Raw genomic sequence first — 22,831 nt, forward strand, 5'->3', positions numbered from 1 at the left:
TTCCCACTAGCTATCTATTTTATATTTGGTAGTGTGTATATATCAGTGCTACTCTCTCACTTTGTCCCAGCTTACCCTTCCCCCTCCCCGTGTCCTCAAGTCCATTCTCTACATCTGCATCTTTATTCCTGTCCTGCACCTAGGTTCATCAGAACCACTTGTTTCTTTTTAGATTCCATATATGGGTTAGCATATGATATTTGTTTTTCTCTTTCTGACTTACTTCACTCTGTATGACAGACTCTAGTTCCATCCACCTCACTACAAATAACTCAATTTCGTTTCTTTTTTATAGCTGAGTAATATTCCATTGTATATATGTGCCACACCTTCTCTATCCATTTATCTGTCGATGGACACTTAGGTTGCTTCCATGTCCTGGCTATTATAAATAGTGCTGCAATGAACATTGTGGTACATGACTCTTTTTGAATTATGGTTTTCTCAGGTATATGCCCAGTAGTGGGATTGCTGGGTCATATGGTAGTTCTATTTGTAGTTTTTTAAGGAACTTCCATACTGTTCTCCATAGTGGCTGTACCAATTTACATTCCCACCAACAGTGCAAAAGGGTTCCCGTTTCTCCACACCTTCTCCAGCATTTATTGTTTGTAGATTTTTTGATGATGGCCATTCTGACCGGTGTGAGGTGATACCACATTGTAGTTTTGATTTGCATTTCTCTAATGATTAGTGATGTTGAGCATCCTTTCATGTGTTTGTTGGCAATCTGTATATCTTCTTTGGAGAAATGACTTTGTAGGTGGTCTTCCCATTTTTGGATTGGGTTGTTTGTTTTTTTGATATTGAACTGCATGAGCTGCTTGTATATTTTGGAGATTAATCCCTTGTCAGTTGCTTCATTTGCAATATTTTCTCCCATTCTGAGGGTTGTCTTTTCGTCTTGTTTATGGTTTCCTTTGCTGTGCAAAAGCTTTTAAGTTTCATTAGGTTCCATTTGTTTATTTTTGCTTTTATTTCCATTTCTCCAGGAGGTGGGTCAAAAAGGATCTTGCTGTGATGTATGTCATAGAGTGTTCTGCCTATGTTTTCCTCTAAGAGTTTTATAGTGTCTGGCCTTACATTTAGGTCCTTTATCCACTTTGAGTTTATTTTTGTGTATGGTGTTAGGAAGTGTTTTAATTTCATTCTTTTACATGTAGCTGTCCAGTTTTCCCAGCACCACTTATTGAAGAGGCTGTCTTTTCTCCATTGTATATTCTTCCCTCCTTTGTCAAAAATAAGGTGACCATATGTGTGTGTTTCTCTCTGGGCTTTCTATCCTGTTCCATTGATCTATATTTCTGTTTTTGTGCCAATACCTTACTGTCTTGATTACTGTACCTTTGTAGTATAGTCTGAAGTCCGGGATCCTGATTCCTCCAGCTCTGTTTTTCTTTCTCAAGATTGCTTTGGCTTTCAGGGTCTTCTGTGTTTCCATACAAATTGTGAAATTTTTTGTTCTAGCTCTGTGATAAATGCTATTGGTAGTTTGATGCGGATTGCATTGAATCTGTTGCTGTGGGTGGTATAGTCATTTTCACAATGTTGGTTCTTGCAAACCAAGAACATGTTCTATCTCTCCACCTGTTTGTATCCTCTTTAATTTCTTTCATCAGTGTCTTATAGTTTTCTGCATACAGATCTTTTGTCTCCTTAGGTAGGTTTATTCCTCGGTGTTTTATTCTTTTGTTGCAGTGGTAAATAGGAGTGTTTCCTTAATTTCTCTTTTAGATTTTTCTTTGTTAGTGTATAAGAATGCAAGAGGTTTCTGTGCATTAATTTTGTATCCCGCTACTTTACCAAATTCATTGATAAGCTCTAGTAGTTTTCTGGTGGCAACTTTAGGATTCTCTATGTATAGTATCATGTCGTCTGCAAACAGTGACGCTTTTACTTCTTTTCTGATTTGGATTCCTTTTATTTCTTTTTCTTCTCTCATTGTTGTGGCTAAAACTTCCAGAACTATGTTGAATAATAGTGGTGAGTGAGCAGCCTTGTCTTGTTCCTGATCTTAGAGGAAATGCTTTCAGTTTTTCACCATTGAGACAATGTTGGCTGTGGGTTTGTCATATATTGTCTTTAGTATGTTGACATAAGTTCCCTCTCTGCCTCCTTTCTGGAGGGTTTTTATCATAAATTGGTGTTGAATTTTGTCGAAAGCTTTTTCTCCATCGATTGAGATTATCGTATGGTTTTTATCCTTCAATTTGTTAATATGGTGGTTCACATTGACTGATTTGATTGATTTGCATATATTGAAGAATCCTTGCATTCCTGGGATAACCCCCACTTGATCATGGTGTATGATCCTTTTTATGTGCTGCTGGATTTTGTTTGCTAGTATTTTGTTGAGGATTTTTGCATCTATGTTCATCATTGATATTGGCCTGTAGTTTTCTTTCTTTCTGACATATTTGTCTGGTTTTGGTATCAGGGTGATGGTGGCCTTGTAGAATGAGTTTGGGAGTGTTCCTCCCTCTGCTGTATTTTGGAAGAGTTTGAGAAGGATGGTTGTTAGCTCTTCTATAAATGTTTCATAGAATTCGCCTATGAGGCCATCTGGTCCTGGGCTTTTGTTTGTTGGAAGATTTTTAATCACAGTGTCAATTTCAGTGCTTTTGGATTGGTCTGTTTATATTTTCTATTTCTTCCTGGTTCAGTCTCGAAAGGTTCTGCTTTTGTAAGAACTTGTCCATTTCTTCCAGGTTGTCCATTTTATTAGCATATAGTTGCTTGTAATAATCTCTCCTTATTCTATGTATTTCTGCAGTGTCAGTTGTTACTTCTCCTTTTTCATTTCTAATTCTGTTGATTTGGTCTTTTCCCTTTTTTCCTTGATGATTATGGCTAATGGTTTATCAATTTTGTTTGTATTCTCAAAAAAACAGCTTTTAGTTTTATTGATTTTTGCTATTGTTTCATTTCTTTTTCATTTATTTCTGATCTGATTTTTATGATTTCTTTCCTTCTGCTAACTTTGGGTTTTTTCGTTCTTCTCTCTCTAATTGCTTTAGGTTTAAGGTTAGTTTGTTTATCTGAGATTTTTCTTGTTTCTTGAGGTAGGATTGTATTGCTATAGACTTCCCTCTTAGAACTGCTTTTGCTGCATCCCATAGGTTTTGGGTCATCATGTTTTCATTGCAAGTTGTTTCTAGGTATTTTTTGATTTCTTCAGTGATGTCTTGGTTATTTAGTAATGTATTGTTTAGCCTCCATGTGTTTGTATTTTTTACGGGTTTTTTTCCTGTATTTGATATCTAGTCTCATAGCACTGTGGTCGGAAAAGATACTTGATATGATTTCAATTTTCTTAAATTTACAAAGACTTGGTTTGTGACCCAAGATAGGATCTATCATGGATGATGTTCCATGAGCAGTAGAGAAGGAAGTGTATTCTGTTGTTTTTGAATTAAATGTCCTATAAATATAAATGGCAAGTCCATCTTGTCTAATGTGTCATTTAAAGTTTGTGTTTCCTTGTTTATTTTCATTTTGTATGATCTGTCCATTGGTGAAAATGGGGTTTTAAAGTCCCCTACTCTTATTGTGTTACTGTTGATTTCCCCTTTTATGGCTGTTAGCATTTGCCTTATGTATTGAGGTGCACGTATGTTGGGTGCATAAATATTTGCCATTGTTAAATCTTCTTCTTGGATGGATACCTTGATCATTATGTGTTGTTCTTCTTTGTCTCTTGTAATAGTCTTTATTTTCAAGTCTATTTTGCCTGATATGAGACTTGCTACTCCAACTTTCTTTTGATTTCCATTTGCATGGAATATTTTCTCCATCCCCTCATTTTCAGTCTGTATGTGTCCCTAGGTCTGAAGTGGGTCTCTTGTAAATAGCATATATATCGGTCTTGTTTTTGTATACATTCAGCCAGTCTATGTCTTTTGGTTGGAGCATTTAATCCATTTAAGGTAATTTTTGGTAACTTAAGGTAATTATTTATATGTATGTTCCTATTACCATTTTCTTAATTTCTTTGGGTTTGTTTTTGTAGGTCTTTTCCTTCTCTTGTGTTTCTTGCCTAGAGAAGTTCCTTTGGCATTTGTTGTATAAGCTGGTTTGGTGGTGCTGAATTCTCTTAGCTTTTGCTTGTCTGTAAAGATTTTAATTGCTCTGTCGAATCTGAATGAGATCCTTGCTGGGTAGAGTAATCCTGGTTGTCAGTTTTTCCCTTTCATCACTTTAAATATGTCCTGCCACTCCCTTCTGGCTTGCAGAGTTCTGCTGAGAGATCAGCTGCTAACCTTATGGGGATTCCTTTGTATGTTATTTGTTGCTTTTCCCTTGCTGCTTTTAATATTTTTTCTTTGTATTTAATTTTTGGTAGTTTGATTAATGTGTGTCTTGGCATGTTTCTCCTTGGATATACCCTGTATGGGACTCTCTGTGCTTCCTGGACTTGATTGACTATTTCCTTTCCCATGTTGGGGAAGTTTTCAACTATAATCTGTTCAAATGTTTTCTCAGACCCTTTCTTTTTCTCTTCTTCTTCTGGGACCCCTATAATTCAAATGTTGGTGCGTTTAATGTTGTCCCAGAGGTCTCTGAGACTGTACTCAATTCTTTTCATTCTTTTTTATTTATTCTGCTCTGCAGTAGTTATTTCCACTATTTTATCTTCCTGGTCAGTTATCTGTTCTTCTGCCTCAGTTATTCTGCTACTGATTCCTTCCAGAGCATTTTTAATTTCATTTATTGTGTTGTTCGTCATTGTTTGTTTGCTCTTCAGTTCTTCTAGGTTCTTGTTAAATGTTTCGTTTATTTTCTCCATTCTATTTCCAAGATTTTGAATCACCTTTACTATAATTACTCTGAATTCTTTTTCAGGTAGACTGCCTATTTCCTCTTCATTTGTTTGGTCTGGTGGGATTTTACTTTGCTCCTTCGTCTGCTGCATATTTCTCTGTCTTCTCATTTTGCTTAACTTACTGTGTTTGGGGTCTCCTTTTCACAGGCTGCAGGTTTATAGTTCCCATTGTTTTTGGTGTCTGCCCCCAGTGGGTAAGATTGGTTCAGTGGCTTGTGTCAGCTTCCTGGTGGAGGGGACTGTTGGTGGGTGGGGCTGGATCTTGTCTTTCTGGTGGACAGGGCTGTGTCCGTTGATGTGTTTTGGGGTGTCTGTGAACTTAGTATGATTTTAGGCAGCCTCTCTGCTAATGTGTGGGTTTATGTTCCTGTCTTGCTAGTTGTTTGGCATGGGGCGTCCAGCACTGGAGCTTGCTGTTCGTTGGGTGGGGCTGGGTCTTAGCATTGAGATGGAGGTCTCTGGGAGAGCTCTCACCAACTGATATTATGTGGGGCCAGGAGGTCTCTGATGGTCCAATGTCCTGAGCTTGGCTTTCCCACCTCAGAGGCTCAGGCCTGACACCTGGTCAGAACATCAAGACCCTGTTAGCCACACGGCTCAGAAGAAAAGGGAGAAAAAAAGAAAGAAAAAAAATAATAATGAAAGAAAAAATTAAGAAAAGAAAATAATTAAAATTGAAAAATTAAAAATAATTTTTAAAAAAGAGAGCAACCAAACCAATAAACAAATCCACCAATGATAACAAGTGCTGAAAATATACTAAGATAAGCATAAAAATCAGAAAGAAGTCAGTTGCAGATAGCAAACCCCAAGTCTACAGTTGCTCCCAAAGGCCACCGCCTCAATTTTGGGAACATTTGTTGTCTATTCAGGTGTTCCATAGATGAAGGGTACCTCCAGTTGATTGTGGGGATTTAATCTGCTGCTCCTGAGGCTGCACAGAGAAATTTCCCTTTCTCTTCCTTTTTTGCATAGCTCCTGGGGTTCAGCTTTGGTTTTGGCTCCTCCTCTGCATGTAGGTTGCTCTCTGGTTTCTGTTCCCAGCCAAGACAGGATGGGATTCAAGCAGTGGCTGATTACTGGCTTCTGGCTCTGGCCAGGGGGCGGGAAGGGTACAGTAGTTATAACTGGAATGTGGGGCGAACCTGTGGTGGCAGAGGCCGGTGTGACATTGTAGCAGCCTGAGGCGCACCATGTGTTCTTCCAGGGAAGTTGTCCCTGGATCACAGGACCCTGGCACTGGTGGGCTGCACAGACTGCCAGAAAGGGAGGTGTTGATAGTGACCTGTGATTGGACACAGGCTTCTTGGTGGCTGCAGCAGCATCCTTAGTGTATCATGCCCGTCTGTGGTGTCCGTGCTGATAGCCGCAGCTCGTGCCTGTCTTTGGAGCTCGTTTAGGCAGTGCTCTGAATCTCCTCTCCTCATGCACCCCAAAACAGTGGTTTCTTGCCTCTTAGGCAGGTCCAGATTTTTTCCTCGACTCCCTCCCGGCTAGCTGTGGAGCACTAGCCCCCTTCAGGCTGTATTCACGCAGCCAGCCCTAGTCCTCTCCCTGCGATCTGACCTCCGAAACCTGAGCATCAGCTCCCAGCCCCCACCTGCTCTGGCAGGTGAGCAAACAAGCCTCTCGGGCTGGTGCGTGCTGGTCGGCACCACTCCTCTGTGCAGGAATCTCTCCACTTGGCCCTCTGCACCCCTGTTGCTGCGCTCTCCTCCGTGGCTCCAAAGCTCCCCCCCACTCCCCCCCCCCCCCCACCGCCCCGCTCACACCCTGTCTCTGCCAGTGAAGGGGATTCCTAGTGTGTGGAAACTTTTCCTCCTTCAGAGCTCCCTCCCAGAGGTGCAGGTCCCATCCTTATTCTTTTGTCTCTGTTTTTTTTTTTTTTTTCTTTTTTCTTTTGCCCTACCCAGGTACGTGTGGAGTTTCTTGCCTTTTGGGAAGTCTGAGGTCTTCTGCCAGCGTTCAGTAGGTGTTCTGCAGGAGGTGTTCCACATGTAGATGTATTTTTGATGTATTTGCGGGGAGGAAGGTGATCTCCACGTCTTAATCCTCCGCCATCTTGAAGGTCCTCAAAGATAGGCTTTCCATTTTTGATGATTGTGGCGGCTTGGTGAATCCAAAATCTGATGTAGTAGGCCAGCAGGCTAGAGACTCTGTGAAGAGTTGCAGCCCAAACAAAGGTTGCTGGCAGAATCTTACCTTTGTCTTTTGACAATTTAGAAGTGTTTGGTTACTTTCATGAAAGAAAACGATAAGGATGGGGAGGGTAAGGATCACATTAATTTCTAATATACCTGGTGCTGTGCTGGCCAGTATGACAGACACTAGTCGCATGTGGCTATTTAAATTTAAAGTTAACTAAAATTAAGTAAAATTTAAAATACAGTTTTTTTAGTCACATCAGTCACATGTCAAGTGCTTGATGCTCGTGTGTGGTTAGAGGCTGTCCTGTTAGACTGCACCGGTATAGTGCATTTCTATTATTTTGGAAAGCCTCATTGGACGGTGTTGCTTTAATGCAATCATAGTTTTGCATGTCATCCCTGGGAAGTTAATGGAATGCTTAGAGGAGGATGAGGGATTTCCCAAGGTGAGAAATGGGTTTTCTCATGAGATCACTGGTACAAATGACAACTGAGTGATTGGGAGAGAGCGAATTTATAACTGTGATTGCCAGAGTCTAAAGGAATTTACAGTCAGGAGACTATTTATATACTTAGTTGTTTCTGAAATTGCTTTGTCGTGATTCACCAAGGCATGTCATGATGCACCATGTGTATTTTAAGATAAGATAATAACTTAAGATGGTATGATTATGAGATTCGCCACTTCCAGAAATGAACCTCCATATGTTTTAATGAGTGGAGAACTTTCTGTCTTTCAGAGAGCAGTGATTTTCGTCATTCAACAGTGGAGGTGTTTATTTCCAAGCCATTTAAAAAATGCTATTTATGTACCCCAAATTTATCCTGATAGTAGTCACATAGTGACAGTTACATTGTCAGTGTGACAAAGTGAATATTAATTCTTTTTTGTTACTTGTGGAATCCCTGTGAGAAATAAATTAGTTACTCCATGTTAAATGTCATTATTGATAGGATATATAATAATGTTAATTGACAATGGAATTACTGGTATCTATTCTCAGGAGCAGCCGTAAAATCCAAAATCCTGGCCCCGACCCAGGTTCTTTGCAAGTTTCTAAGTCCAACACAGGGAAATACAGGTTATTTATGCTAGGGGGTTTGCTGCCAGAGCTGTGTTCCTTTGTCCTCTTTCAGTTGCCTAATCTTTATTGTTACTTAGAGTGTTTTTTACATCTTATGATTCGTTTCTAATAGCCTATCATGGCCCTTGAGACAGCATTATTCCTACCTGATATATAATGTACTTAGGAGGAAAAATTAATCAAAGTTGTATGCATATGGTCTGAAGGGTAAATTTTACTCTGAAGGAATATAGTATGGTTTCTTATCATTAATCCACATCAACATCATCAGTCTTACCCTCCTCTTTCCCAAGAGTATCAAATATGCCCATGTTGTAAAGAGTCAAGGTTGAGTTCAGGCTTGGGAGCCAGGCTGCCAGGATTGAATTCTGGATCCACTACTTACTAGCTGTGTGCTAATAACTTTGTGACCCACTGGACACATCTGTAAAATGGGGATGAGAGTAATAGAGATGCTCACTTCATGGATTTATTATGATGATTAAATAAGTTAAGTACAAGCAAAAGCACTTAGAACAAGTTATGGCACAATCTAAGTATTCACTGAACGTGAAAAGCTTTTGCTGTTTTTCAGCCTTGATGGGGTGTAATTGACAGTGCCTCATCAATGTTCTAGTATCAGTCACTCATTCAGTTAGGATTTTTGTTTGTTTGTTTGCTTTTAGTGCCTTAGATTTTATTACAAATACTTTCCTCTTACTACTGGAAAATACAGAGATGAATAAGAAACAGTCCCTAACCTCAGAGAGTACCTGTACTTGAGTGTATATTATTACCTTTTATTTTGTATTTGCTTACTAGCCATAAGCAAACATTTTAGGAAAAATAGATGCAGTAGTAATTTAGCTTAATGGGGAGACTATTGAAAGGAAAATGAATCGTAATAAAACGTTCCATTTGATTGTTTGTACAATTTTGTTGTGTTTTGACATAAACTAAATTAATTCTTATCATCATCTCAATTATAACAGTGTCTCAGGCCAAGTAGCTTGCCTAGAGTTGTGAAACAGTTTTCGTCTGTACTCTGCTGCTTTCCTGTGAAGAAAACCATGATTCCAAACATGGACTTTATACAAAAACAGAAAAAAAACTAGTCTCTACAGTTAGAAGTCAGGACAATGGATACCTTTGCTGGGGATGGGGTAAGGATTGTTGTCTGGAAAGGAATATGACAGGCACTCTTAAGGATGTGTCAACTTCTGTTTCTTGATGTGGGTCATGATGCGTAGTTTGTGAAAATTCATCAAACTGTACACTTATGATATTTGCACTTTTCTACCTGTATATTATACTGAAATAAAAATTAAACACATGCACACACATATACACTGGGATATGTGTATGCATATATATCCACATATATACGTATGTATGTACATGTGTGTGTGTATTCTGAGTTCAATCTAATATCAAACCTCGTGTGGAAACCTCAATTGTTCCTGCAGTGTGACTATCACTATGTTACTTAAAGATAGCAAACTTATTAAACAGTCCCAAACTTTTCAAACTAATTTATATTAAAGCATTATTTTACTGAAAGTCTTAGATTTATTCATCACTCTTCCATGATGGAATGGTAAGTAGATCTTATCCAATGCTTACTTCAGAACCACTTCACTTCCAAAACGCCACTGAAGCATAAATTAATTAAATTACATAAATTCCAGGCAGTGATGGAAACAGTAATATCTGATATAAGTGCATATTCTTGCAGAAATCCCTGTCTTACAAGGCGTGATTGTACATCAGCTTGCTTAACTGCTGGCATTTTTTATATGTCCAAAGGGAAGACGTATTTCAGTAGGTTAGTTATCCCTTGGCTTGTGAATTGCTAACATTTGTGTTGTTTGCTAATAGTTCTGCAGGGCAGAACTCATTCAGAGCCAGACAGGAAATATAATGATATAAGATCTGGTGTTTACAGTGTATATGCTCAGAATTCACAGTCTTTCTCTGTCATAGGTGGTGGTCTCCTACAGGCATTCCATTTCACTTGATTCATGATGATTGGGGCTTTGAAAGTGAAATCGACTAAAATTAATTCTACTTGTGAAACTGCTCTCTGGAAAACTGTCCATGCCGATGTGAATAAATGCACTAAGAGCATTTAATAGCAATATCATTTAAAGGCTTGACAAAAATGCAGCTATTAACAAATGAAAAGTTAGAAGTAAACAAGTAAAGTTTGGGGGAGTCATTTAAAGTTTAGTCAGAATTATGTTTAATTTCTCAGACATTGATATTAATATATCAGTAAATTTCTCTCAACTCAATTATTTGTATGTAAGTCAGCATATGTGTAATTTAACCAGGATGTTTGTTTCTTTCTGTTTGACAATTTATATAATTATGGAGTAGAGAATGATTATGAAATTCAAGATAGCTATTCTACGACTGAAATCTGATGAAATGACAAAGGATAATGATTTAACTACTGAAAAAAGAAACCCACAAAAAATTGACATTCTATTTATTTATGTCAATTCACCTACCTAATTAGTCCATAAGTATTTATTGAGTATTAATGTGTTGAGCCATGTTCTATCTAGTTGCTAGAGATAAATGATACAGTGGACCAATTCTCTGCCCTCATGGAACTTCTATTCTAGTGGAGAGATGGTGGAATAGAAACCATTAAATGGTCTAATATGTGTCAGATGTTGATGAAATACTACAGGGGAGAATTAGGCAAGTTGATGTGGATAGAAAGTGTGGGGTGAGATGGGGCATTGCTCTTGCTATTTTATCTAAGGGATAGTGGGACAGAGTCACAGGAATGGGGGCATTAGAGCAGATAGATACCTAAAGGAAGTGAGGATACCCAAGGGAATGCTTGAGGCATGGATGTTCTCCAAAAATCACACAGATCTTGCAATAACTATTTTCAGAAGACCTCAAAATATGAACTTAATTTTCTTGACATTCCCTACAGCATGGATGAATAAATAACACCATGTTCTTTTGTTTGTCTAGAAGCACAAAATATTGACAATACCTGGAGGGTACACAGGACTGGGACTAAGGTCTAATTCACTCATTCACAAGCCAGAGACTCTCAGCTGAAGGTGAAAATCAGAAAGGAGGGTGATATTTCAAACTCAGAAAAAAACAAATATCAGCTCCTAAAAAGGGGTAACATAGGGCAGGTCTCTTGTAAATGATTTTTTGGAACTTCATTATGATGCCTTTGTCCCTAAACATTACAAATGTCTTTTCTTTTTTCAACATACTGGTCCTTTTTTCCTGGCATGGTTTTTACACCCCTGTGGGGCATTCATATTTATCTTATTTATGCCCAGTTCAACATTTCAGTGCATTCTTCCTGTAATCTCCAGGCTGAACTGTTCGTGATTCTTTCTGAATTTCTACAACAATCTCAACTTAACCTCTAGACTCTGCCCATTTCCATTGGGATACTTTAAAATCTTTATCTTCCCTGTGAAAAATCATCTTTTCAGCTTCTCCAATGTAGATTTCAGTGCTTTGTACATCTTAGGATATTAATGAATGTTTTTCAAATAAACAAATGAGCAAATAATTAACTTACTCTTACAAAAAAATGTGTGGGACCACACCAAAGTGATTGCCCATTCCTCGGGATCCCTGATGCACTTTATAGAGGAACACAAGGTGTTCCCACAGGGCTTAGAGTTAGAAGTCTGACTCTGCCACTACAGGCTGTGCCATTTTAAACGCTTTAGTATGCTTCTGTTTCCTTTGCTATAAAATAAACAAATATGAATAATGCCTGTCCCAGTGGGACTACTTAGGGTTGCAGTGGCTAACATATATAAAAGTGCTTTGTAAATTGTATTCTTCACCTGTTCACTTCTATGACTAGTTCTAACTTTACCTATATTTAGTCAAAATAGGGATATAAGAAGGAATTAACCATATTGTGTATTAAAAAAAAAAAAAAACAACAAGAATAGCTTAAAAATAATTGACCAAAAAGATGTATTGAGTTGAACCCATATTAGTATTAGTAATACTCCAATAAATCCCAACAAATGTAATGGCCATCCTGCTTTAGGGTGAAATAAAAGTTCAGTGGAAAACTTTGTGCTCATTATCATGAAGGGAGCATTAAAAATACATAGAGAAAAAAACTGCAGGATACCTACGGAAACTGGGAAAGATTCAGGTGGAATTTTTAGTATATGGAACTAGGCTTCTGCTTAAGTGACAAATCAAATTGCTAACATGTTTCCTTGTCAGGAGATGACTACTCAACTGCAGATTATTTCAGGATTAAACCTGTGCTAATGGTTTACTATCCGATCCGTATTAATTAAAATATCAATTTGAAAACTATTTGAAATATGCTTGATAGAAGTGCTATCCTAATTAGTTTTGATGGGTTCAACATAATCACAAGCTATACCGAAAAGAGATGTGACTTTTGTCTTCAAACTCATGAATATATGGCCTGATAAAAGGGAAATTTTATATGATTAAAATTCAACCATTGATTCCACTTCTAAAACTAGTATATTTTTAAATATGTAATTAATACATATTTTAATGTTTTATGTGCATATTCAGATTAATGATTTGTATGCTGAAGAAGTTTATTTTTTAAAATTTTTATTGGATTATAGTTGATTTACAATGTTGTGTTAGTTTCAGGTGTACAGCAAAGTGAATCAGTTATACATATATATATATCCACCCTTTTTTTTAGATTCCTTTCCCATATAGGCCATTACAGAGTATTGAGTAGAGTTCCCTGTACTATACAGTAGGTTCATTATTAGTTATCTATCTCATATATAGTAGTGTGTATGTCAATCCCAATCTCCCAGTTTATCCCTCCCCACCTTTATCCCCTTGTAACCATAAGTTTGTTTTCTACATCTGTGACTCTACTTCTGTTTTGGAAATAAGTTCCTTTGTACCCTTTATTTTAGATTCCACATTTAAGTGATATCATATGATATTTGTCTTTCTCTGTCTGACTTACTTCACTCAGTATGACAGACTCTATCTAGGTCCATCCATGTTGCTGCAAATGGCATTATTTTGTTCTTTTTTATGCCTGAGTAATATTCCATTGTATATATGTACCACATCTTCTTCATCCATTCATCTGTTGATGGACATTTAGGTTGCTTCCATGTACTGGCTATTGTACATAGTGCTGCAGTGAACATTGGGGTGCATGTATCTTTTCGAATTATGGTTTTCTCTGGGTATATGCCTAGGAATGGGATTGCTGGGTCATATGGTAGTTCTATTTTTAGTTTTTTAAGGAACCTCCATACTGTTCTCCATAGTGGCGTACCAATTTACATTCCCACCAACAGTGTAGGATGGTTCCCTTTTCTCCACATCTTCTACAGCATTTATTGTTTGTAGATTTTTTGTTTATGGCCATTCTGACTAGTGTGAGGTGATACCTCATTGTAGTTTTGATTTGTATTTCTCTAATAATTAGTGATGTTGAACATCTTTTCATGTGCTTTTTGGCCATCTGTATGTCTGAAGAAGTTTATTTGATCAATACTTTCTCATGTGAAAACAAAGGTTCTTTCAACATACAAGGACAGTGTATTCTCCATAGTCATTCTCATCGTCATTTTTGTGGCTAAACAGAATTTAATGATAACATGATAATGGAATATAAGAATTATTGTGCTTGGAAATCATGTAAGTTATCCACTCAGCATTTTTCCTCTAATAGGCACCAAGATAAAGAATTTGCAAACTTTTCATTTTTTAGGATTATAATTTTTTACTTTCAATATGTGGAGACCAAGATAAAGACCGTAGAATGTTCTGTTGTTTTCCTGAATATTACTGTTAAAACTAAGCAATGCATTCTCAAACTATCCATTTTTCAAACTACTCCTTTATCACTTTCATTCAAAATATTTCCTAAATCTTGTTAATACATTATAAATTCAGACTATGTCAATTCTGACTAGAAAACTAAACCTCATAAAATTATTATACTATGTCAAGTAGTATTTCCTTTTATGCCCTCAATTTTCTTCTCTCTGGGTTCAAAGGAGGTTCTTTTTAACCGAATTCAGTTAAAGTATATCCTTAGCCTCCATAATTGCAGAATCATTCCTTCTTCAACTTCACAGTTTTTTTTTTAATCTTTTCAGTCCACAGTCTACATCATTTAAGTCTGTCCTCAAAAGGCAGGCTCTTTACCCTTTGATTTTTTTTTGCATGCTGTGTTCTGGACCTAAAAGGCTTTTGTTTTATCTTTCTTGAGGTAGAGCAACACCATTTGTGAAAAGCAGGTATAGATTCAGTATGTTGCACACAAAAAACTATTGTGTGTGCTTTAATACATCATAATTTTCTAGTGATGTCAACATTGCATTTTTTGTTTTTCTTTTTCATTTTTAATAGAGTAGCACACTAATTTCCTTAAAAAATAATTGACTAAACCTTGCAAGTGTCTAGCTATGTATTTGATCAAAGGGATGGTATTACAGGCAACAGAGCCAAGCTCAAGCAAACAATTCTGTAAACACAATGCTTCTGCCCCTTCATTGGGAAAACTAGGTGAATAAAAGTAAATATTCATAAATTTGTTGAATCTTGAAACACAGTTTTTAGTGTTTCAGAAATAAAGGAAATCTGCCTCTTTTTAACAGTGCCTAGAAATCCCCACACCGTTGCCCAGCCCATTATTTCTCTCCACACACCACTATCTCAGAGTTCTCTTTGACTCCCTATCAAGAGGATGGGGAAAAAATTTTCCTGTCTGATAGTTGTTGAACAAAGCAGCCTCACCCGAGGCTGACTTCAGTATGTCAAACCAATGACTGTTCTCTCACAAATAAATGACAATAAACCTGTTGTTTGCCTTTCAAATTCACACCCAATGGCCCCCTTCCAAGGCCCCGAGTGCGCAGCTGTTCTTTTCTTAACACAATCTCCACAGGCTCCTGGTGTTACTTTTTAATAGAATTTCTGCAGAAGTTGTGTTCTTAAAATTCTCATCCATATGAGACATGTTTGAGACACGTATATTGAAATGCACACGTAATTTAAAATTGGAATCCTTTCTTAACAATAAAGATTGACAGACATTATTTAACTTTGTAGTTTATATTTCTATATGTTGACCAGAACAATCATTCTCAGGGAAATAAGATATATTATCATTTGTATGGATATGATTTTAATAGATAAGGGGAAATTGTTAAGGGAAACACTCTCTTCTTCAGTATAACACCATTAACAGGATTTAATGAAATAGGGGAATTTTTTTACTTCTTGTTTACTTTAGTATTGACCAATTATTTGAACATTCAACTGCTTTTATTGAGGTACTGAGTTGTAGTTAATTAAGGCAAGGGCTTTGGATTCAGAAACATCTAGTTCTGAATCCTGGCTCTACCAATTTGACAAGTTACTTCTAGTCTGAATAGGTATCCTCATAGGCAAAGTGGGAATAATAGTTCAGACCATTGCTGTGGAGACTAAATAGAATGACTGATATGGGTCTATGACATTGTCTGGTATATACTAAGAATTCAATAAATTTTATTTCTCATATCTTTAGAGGTTACAAAAATATACGTACACTGTTGAGGCATGGAGATTAATGCAGAATATGAATTTGCAGAACACTGGATCTAATCATAGGAAGAATTCGACTCTACCCATCTTCAATTTTTGAGTTCTTCAACTGTATTTTTCTCAGTCTTAAAAGGAAATGATAAAATATGATTTTCTATGGCTCCCAGAATTAGTGTATGAACTGTCTTTATTAAGTTAAACACAAAATTTTCATTTTTTAGGATTCTAATTTTTTACTTTCAGTATGTGGAGACCATAATGTAAAATAATTACAGATGTATCTTAAATACAAATACTACCTTTAAAAAAGTATCTTAAATACTACCAAATTAAAGTTATTTTAGCCCCTAATTAATACATATTGTATTAGTTTATTTTAAATTATTTTAAATACTTTGACTATATGGGGAATGTTTCTGTGCCTCTAGTGTTTCTTTAAAAAGGAAGAAAAAAAGCTTTGGCAAATTAGAAATAATTGCACTCTGAACACATTAACAAAGATGATTTGAAGACAGACCTCGGGATTCAGGATGCAATCTTTCTCTTTCTCGATGTCTTTTTTTTCCTCTCTCTCTTTTCCCAGCAACCAAAACTTCTGTACTTCCTTATTTAAGTTTCTTCCTGAGACCTAAGTTTTGATTGCTCTCTTGTTTCTAGTTTTATTCTGCCAGTTTGAGAATTAAACATTCTGTTCTGTGTGTATCTGTGTGTGTGTGTATTGTTGGTTTGTATTTTATATCTAAACTTATCAAACTCACCAAAACAGTATCTGAAGTTAAAAAATTTCTTTACTATCATCTTGAATCAAACAGTAAATTTGAAATATTCTTATTAACATCAGAAACGCTGATTATAAATTATTGTTATTTGCTGTCCTAGAACTTCCTTATATTACTTTTGTTACCCACATAAATGAAGTATTATTATTCTTGCATTATATAGGTGATGTTTCTTTAATTTCAGTTAAATACTTAAAATTCTGCCTTCACCATTCCTTCTTGCATCTCAGATTTTCCATCTGGGATAGTTTCGTTCTTTAAAATTGTTCTTGCTTCTTAGTTTTTGTTGGTAAAACCTCTTAGTTATTGTGTGAAGGTGTATTTCTCTCACACTTGCTCTGAGTTCATAAATCCAGAAAAATAGATATTTCCTCTCAGCACATTGAAAAGAATATCACATTGTCTATGTCATTATGGACACTAGAAAATCTGCTGTCTTTTTAAATTACACTTCCTTGTAGATGATGTGGCCTTTATCCCTGGCTTCTTTTAGATCTTCCCTTTGTCTTTGTTATCTGAAATTTCCCTAGACTGGGTTAGTGTGTGTATCTGTGTTTGAGGGGATAAATCTCTTGGCTTTTCTTTCTGCTGGTATTTTCAGTTACAGTGGATATTTTTTCCTCCTGTATTTGGGGACTTTACATTATGAATTCATATTTAACCACTGGGGAATCTTGAATAACTTGGATTATGTTTTTCTCCAGAAAAATATTTTAATTTCGTTCTGAATGGTGTCAGGGTGTCCCACCAGTCTGAAAACACTTTAATTTGACTTCTCAAACTGGGGTGCCCAGATTCAGGGCTGAATGTAAATTCAAAACCCAGCAATATGAAACGATAAGCCTATGGCTACACATTTTAAGGAGACTATTTTGTGCCACAGAGAGAAAGAACAGAACTAAGAGTTGTCTTCATTGAATCCTTTTCTAGACAGTTTCTCCCCCTACTTATAACTTCACTTAAACTATAACACTTAGAAGTGTGCTGGTCTTATTCGTGAATCTGTAGGTCAGCGTCTATTTTGTACCAGTATAAGCCCTGGTCTCCCAATTCCCTTAGTGTCTGTTCATCACAAATATTCTGAAATTCCTAGTACTAGCTTGACCTTTAGAGTTAAACTGGCACCAAAGTTTGTTTTAAGAAAAAAATTTTAAGCTTTAGCTTTATCTTAATTTTCTCTATCCCCTGAGACTTCGTGTATTTTCTGTTGAACTCTGCAGTGAATTACCATGTATTATGTTGTGGTTTTCCTGAATCTGAGTATTTTCTGTGAATGGAGGATATATCTGAATTCCTAATCCTCCACATTGCAGGCAGTAGTGCTGCAAGTTTCTCTCTAAATTGTATAGCTCTTTTTACATTCAAGTTTAATTATTGATTACTGATGTTGGAAAAAATTAAGATCATGCCTAGTATCATGAGATCAAGACCAACAATTTATAATAGCAAAGAATTATAGGAGAATAACTTAAACATAACAAATGTAAAATATTTTTATTTTATGTTATTTAAATTTTTTAGCTAGAATTTTAAGTACTACTGGAAAATATTACTGAGATACAAAAGCATTGGCAAGATAATTTTGAAATCAGACTCACAACACATCAATTTCCATAGCTACAAAATTTCAAGCAAAAGTTATTTTGATAATAACTTGCTCAGTTTTTCCAAGTTGAGAAGAACAAAACAAGGAAGTATTGACAAATATGTAATGTGTGTTACTCAATAGGGTTTTCTCATAATCAAACATAATGCACAAGCAAATCAGGAACTAGAGAATAAATAACTCATCCTCTTGTCCTGAATACCTCCATAAAAATTCTTTTTTTTTAATGCAAAATGAGTAAAACTTAACTTTGAAAACAAAAGGAAACTGCTTCAATAGCCACTCTGTTACTAACAGCAATGATCCTGAGTTTAGTTTGGCAGTCAAACTGAGACCTCAGTAGGCTTTAGCCAGCACCGAGTTTACTAAGTTTAAGAGAAAATGCAGGACAGGAAACATATAGCATACTTACCAACAGAATAGAGGTCATGACTCTCTCGACTCAGTCATGATATCCCACTCATTCTGACTCATAACATGCATTAAAAGGTGGTTGAGTATGTAGCCAAGCTGATGCTCTTTCATACCTAACCAGTCAGACCCATTAGTGTATTTTCTCATCTATACAGATTACTCATTACTCCATAACCAGTTTCAACAATGAAATGTAGGAGTTTGGCCTGGTACATAGTCCTTGGTTCTTGATCAGATATGCTCATTCATTCTCTTTCCCTCTCTCTCTCTCTTTCTCTCATCTAGAATAGGTAAATTCCTAGTAATTCCTTGACTTAATATTGCAAAGGGAGGAACAAAAAAGCAAGTCCCACATTTTCAGGCTTCCCTGAGGCTAGGTGTTAACCTTTTCTCTTCCCATAAATGTGGCAATAAAAGATTGCCTGATAGATAGAATGCTGAAAGGATTCACCAGGGAACTTGTCTCCCAATTCCATCCTAAAAAATGCAACACTATGTTTGGGTGCAGGAGACAAAATAGAGACGATTCTGGAATGCTCTTAATGTAAAAAGGAAAAATTTGGATATAAGGATAGGACACATACAGATGAGATATACACCAAGGAACATTCCTTTCATAAGGGAAAAGTAACAGTGTTCAAAAGTAGTCACATTAGGTGGCTTCAGGGTTCAAAGAACAACAAAACTGAGTTGGCAGTGGGCAGCTTAATAGGAATCTCTCTAACAGGATATAGCTTCTCCCAAATGTTACTGGCAACAGCACATTTGAGCTGTTTGAGCAAAACAGTTTGTACTGAGGAATGATCTCAGAAAAGAAACATGAAAATTACTGTGAAAAAGCAATCTGTTCTTTTTTTTCCTGCTCAATGAACAAATAATTCTTTAGGGCTGGATAAATAGAATCAATTGACAAGGTAATACTGGAAATATTTTCATAAGTAGTATTGACAGCTCTCAAAATATCTAGTCAAGATAGTAGCACAGGAAGAGATTGAGAGACATGAAGAGGACTATATATTTTTTAAATGGATCAATCCAAAAAATTCATTAATTTATTTTGTAACTCTCACAGATAGGAGTCACATCATAACCAGTTACAAGAGTATATAAATACCGGAACCAATATTAAAGTAAGAAAAAAGTTATACCATGTTTATATAATGTCATACATGTACATTGATACCCTGGTTAACCCACTCAGCAGGAAAACATTCTCGTCTGATCATGTGAATCTTCTTGTTACCCAATTATGCTGGCTGCATTTGTCTTTACTAGAAATAGAATCATGGCTTTGACTCTATTTTTACCATGAATTCAAAATCATCAATCCAGGATTTCTAGTTTTGGATAAGATAGAATATGCTGTAAAACCTGAACAGTGTTCGTGGAGCAGCACTTTGAGGACTCAGAAAGGAAAATAGTGGCAGGTAGATGGGAGTAGAAGACCACAATTCAAAGTTATCACTGAACTGGTGGTGAGTTTACCATTTCTTTTTTCCTCCAGCATCCTCTGACCTAGACTCAGGACAGACTGAAACATGGAAGTGGGTATCAGCAAGGATGTAGGGAACCCCAGGGAAGCCCTCTAGTTTAGAATTCAGGAGGAAGAAAATGGTTTGTTGGTAGCAGCAGCCACAGCAGCAAAGGCCTGAAGTCACCTAAACTCTGGAGGGACACCTTCGACTCTTGATTGAAGTAGCTGTAGCTTCAAGCGGGTGAGGCCACTCCCATTGCTCCTCCCACCATATGCCCTAGACATGCGTGCAACTCACAAAAGGAGCTCCAGAATGGAATAAACAAATCCCAAGCTTTCTGGCTAGTAAAACCAAAAAAAAAAAAAAAAAAAAAAAAAAGACCATGAGAGAATTGGAGAGTACTGGGGAGCTCACAGAGAGAAAGAGAGAGCAGCTTAGGAAAGCTAACTCATTTTTTTAAATGAACCCCTGGGATCACCTTCAGATGAGTAGATCTGCTGCTAAACTACACACCGAAAACATTGAGAATAGAATTTAATTAAAGACAACAGCCCCATTTCCAGACACATAACTGAGTGGCGCACATGTAAGACATTTGAACAGCATTGCAAAGAGCTTGAAAATGGAATTGGCATTCAATTCACAAGTCACAGAAGGCTGGTCAAATCTTGTGATGTGACTCCGAATGAGTTGACTTCTAGCTCCAGAAATTAAAAGATATTCCATAAGCTGTATATATGACCTAGATTCTCACAACTTAATATTCAAAATGTCCAGGATAAAACTGAAAATTACCCAGCATATAGGTAACAGGGAAAATATCAACTCAAATGTGAACATCCAGTCAAAAGATGCTGACATTGACATGACACAGTATCTAGAATTACTAGACACAGGTTAGAGAGTTACTATCAAAATATTCTGACAAAGATGAATATTCAAGAAAGGTATGGGAAGATTGACAATCTCAGCAAATAACTGAAAGTTATAAAGGAGAAATAAATAGATCATTTAGCACTGGAAAAAAAAAAAATCACTGGATGGACTCCATAGCAGAATAGAAATGACAGAAGAAAGAGTAAACTCAAGCACAGATAAAAAGAAAATATGCAAGATAAACAACAGAGAGAACAAAGATTGAAAAAAAATGGACAGATGTTAACGGATTTTGGAATAAATCTTAACGTCTACCATTTGTGTCATTATTATCCCGGAAGGAGAGACAAAACCATGCAGAGCAGAAGGAAATATTTGAGCTTCCCAAATGTAAGAAAGATATAAAGCTACAGATTCAAGAAGCTCAGAAAACCCCAAAAAAGATAAACTCAAATTTATGCTTAGACATGTATAATCAAAGAGCTGAAAACTAAAGAGAAAGAAGAAAAATCTCGAAAGCATCCAGAGAAAAACAATTGTTTGAATGTCTATAGATTTCTTATCAGAAACTATGAAGACCAGGGAAAGTAGAAAATATTTTTAAAGTACTGAAATAAAAGAACTTTCTCCCTGAAATTCTAAGTCAAGCAATAGCTATCTCCAGGAATATATAATGTTATACACAAAATAAAGTCATTCTTAGTTAAAGGAAAATTAATAGAGCGCTATATGCCATCAGAATTGCTTTAAAAGAACTGTTAAAGAAATGATACCAGAAGGAAACTTGGAACATCAGAAATGAAGGAAGAGCAACATAAATGGCAAGTATTTTGATAAATAGAACAGATTGCTGATTCCTTAAAATATGTTTGACTATTGAAAGCAAAAATTATGACATCTGATGTGGTTCTCAATGTATGAATTATTTAAGATATCATAAAGGGAGAAGGGTAAAAAAACCCTTCATAGTCATAAGCTTTCTACAGTCTAATTGAAGTTCTAAAATTTTAAACCTAAGTAGACTGAGAAAAGTTAAGTATTTGTACTGTAATCTCTATAGCAACTGCCACCCCCCACACTTTACAGTGAGAAATAGCCAAAAGCACAATAGATACATTTAAATAGAATTAAAAAGATGTTCAAATAACCTTAAGGCAGGAAGAATAAAACAAAGGATGAAACACAGAGGGAATAATTAGAAAATGAATAATAAAATGGTAGATTGAAATCCAAATATACCCATAAGTACATTAAATGCATAAGGTCTAAGCACACCAATTAAATACAAAGGTTATCAGGATGGATTAAAAAATGTAAAAGGTATATACACTGTCTGTAAGAAATCCACTTCAAATATAATGATATAGGTAGATTATATGTAAAGGAAAGGGAAAGAACATACATGCACACACAAATCAAAAGGCAGCTGGAGTGGCTATATTATTTAGACACAGTAGACTTCAGAGCAAGGAAAATGACCAGAGATAAAGTGGGGCATTATATAAGAAAATAAAATAACATCAAATATGTATTTTGAAGCTAACAGAGCTTCAAAACAAACACTAACAAACTGTAAACAAACACTAACACAACTGCAAAGACAGACAAATCCACAATTTAGAGACTTCAGCTCTCCTTTCTCACTAATTGATAAAACAGCAATTGAAAAAATAGACCAAAAATGGACAAGGATATAGAAGAACTAAACTACATCATCAACCAATTGATTCTAATTGATATTTATAGAACCCTTCAGCTAGCTACTGCAATATACACATTCCTTCCACATTCACATGGAACATTCACCAAAATAGCTCATATCTTGGGTCATAAAACAAACTTCAAATATTAAAGAACTGAAATCATGCATAGTATACTTTGTGATCATAATGGAATTGAATTAAAATCAATAATAGAAAAATAATACTCTCCAAGTATTTAGAAATTTAATAGACACTTTTTAATAATCCAGCAGTCAAGGAAGAGGTCTCAAGGGAAATTAAGATATACGTTGAAATAAGTGAAAATGAAAATTCAGCATATCCAAATGTGTGTGATACAGCTGAAACAGTTCTTAGAAAG

The 22,831-nt window shown here is 36.1% G+C and overlaps 1 protein-coding gene across 1 annotated transcript in view; it reads left to right on the forward strand.

Moving 5' to 3' along the window:
* Window positions 1-22,831, forward strand: part of GPC5 (glypican 5) — a 1,364,332-nt gene that overhangs the window by 985,499 nt on the left and 356,002 nt on the right. The window lies entirely within an intron of this gene.

Source organism: Eschrichtius robustus, chromosome 18 (assembly GCF_028021215.1).
Source record: "Eschrichtius robustus isolate mEscRob2 chromosome 18, mEscRob2.pri, whole genome shotgun sequence".
NCBI lineage: Eukaryota > Metazoa > Chordata > Mammalia > Artiodactyla > Eschrichtiidae > Eschrichtius > Eschrichtius robustus.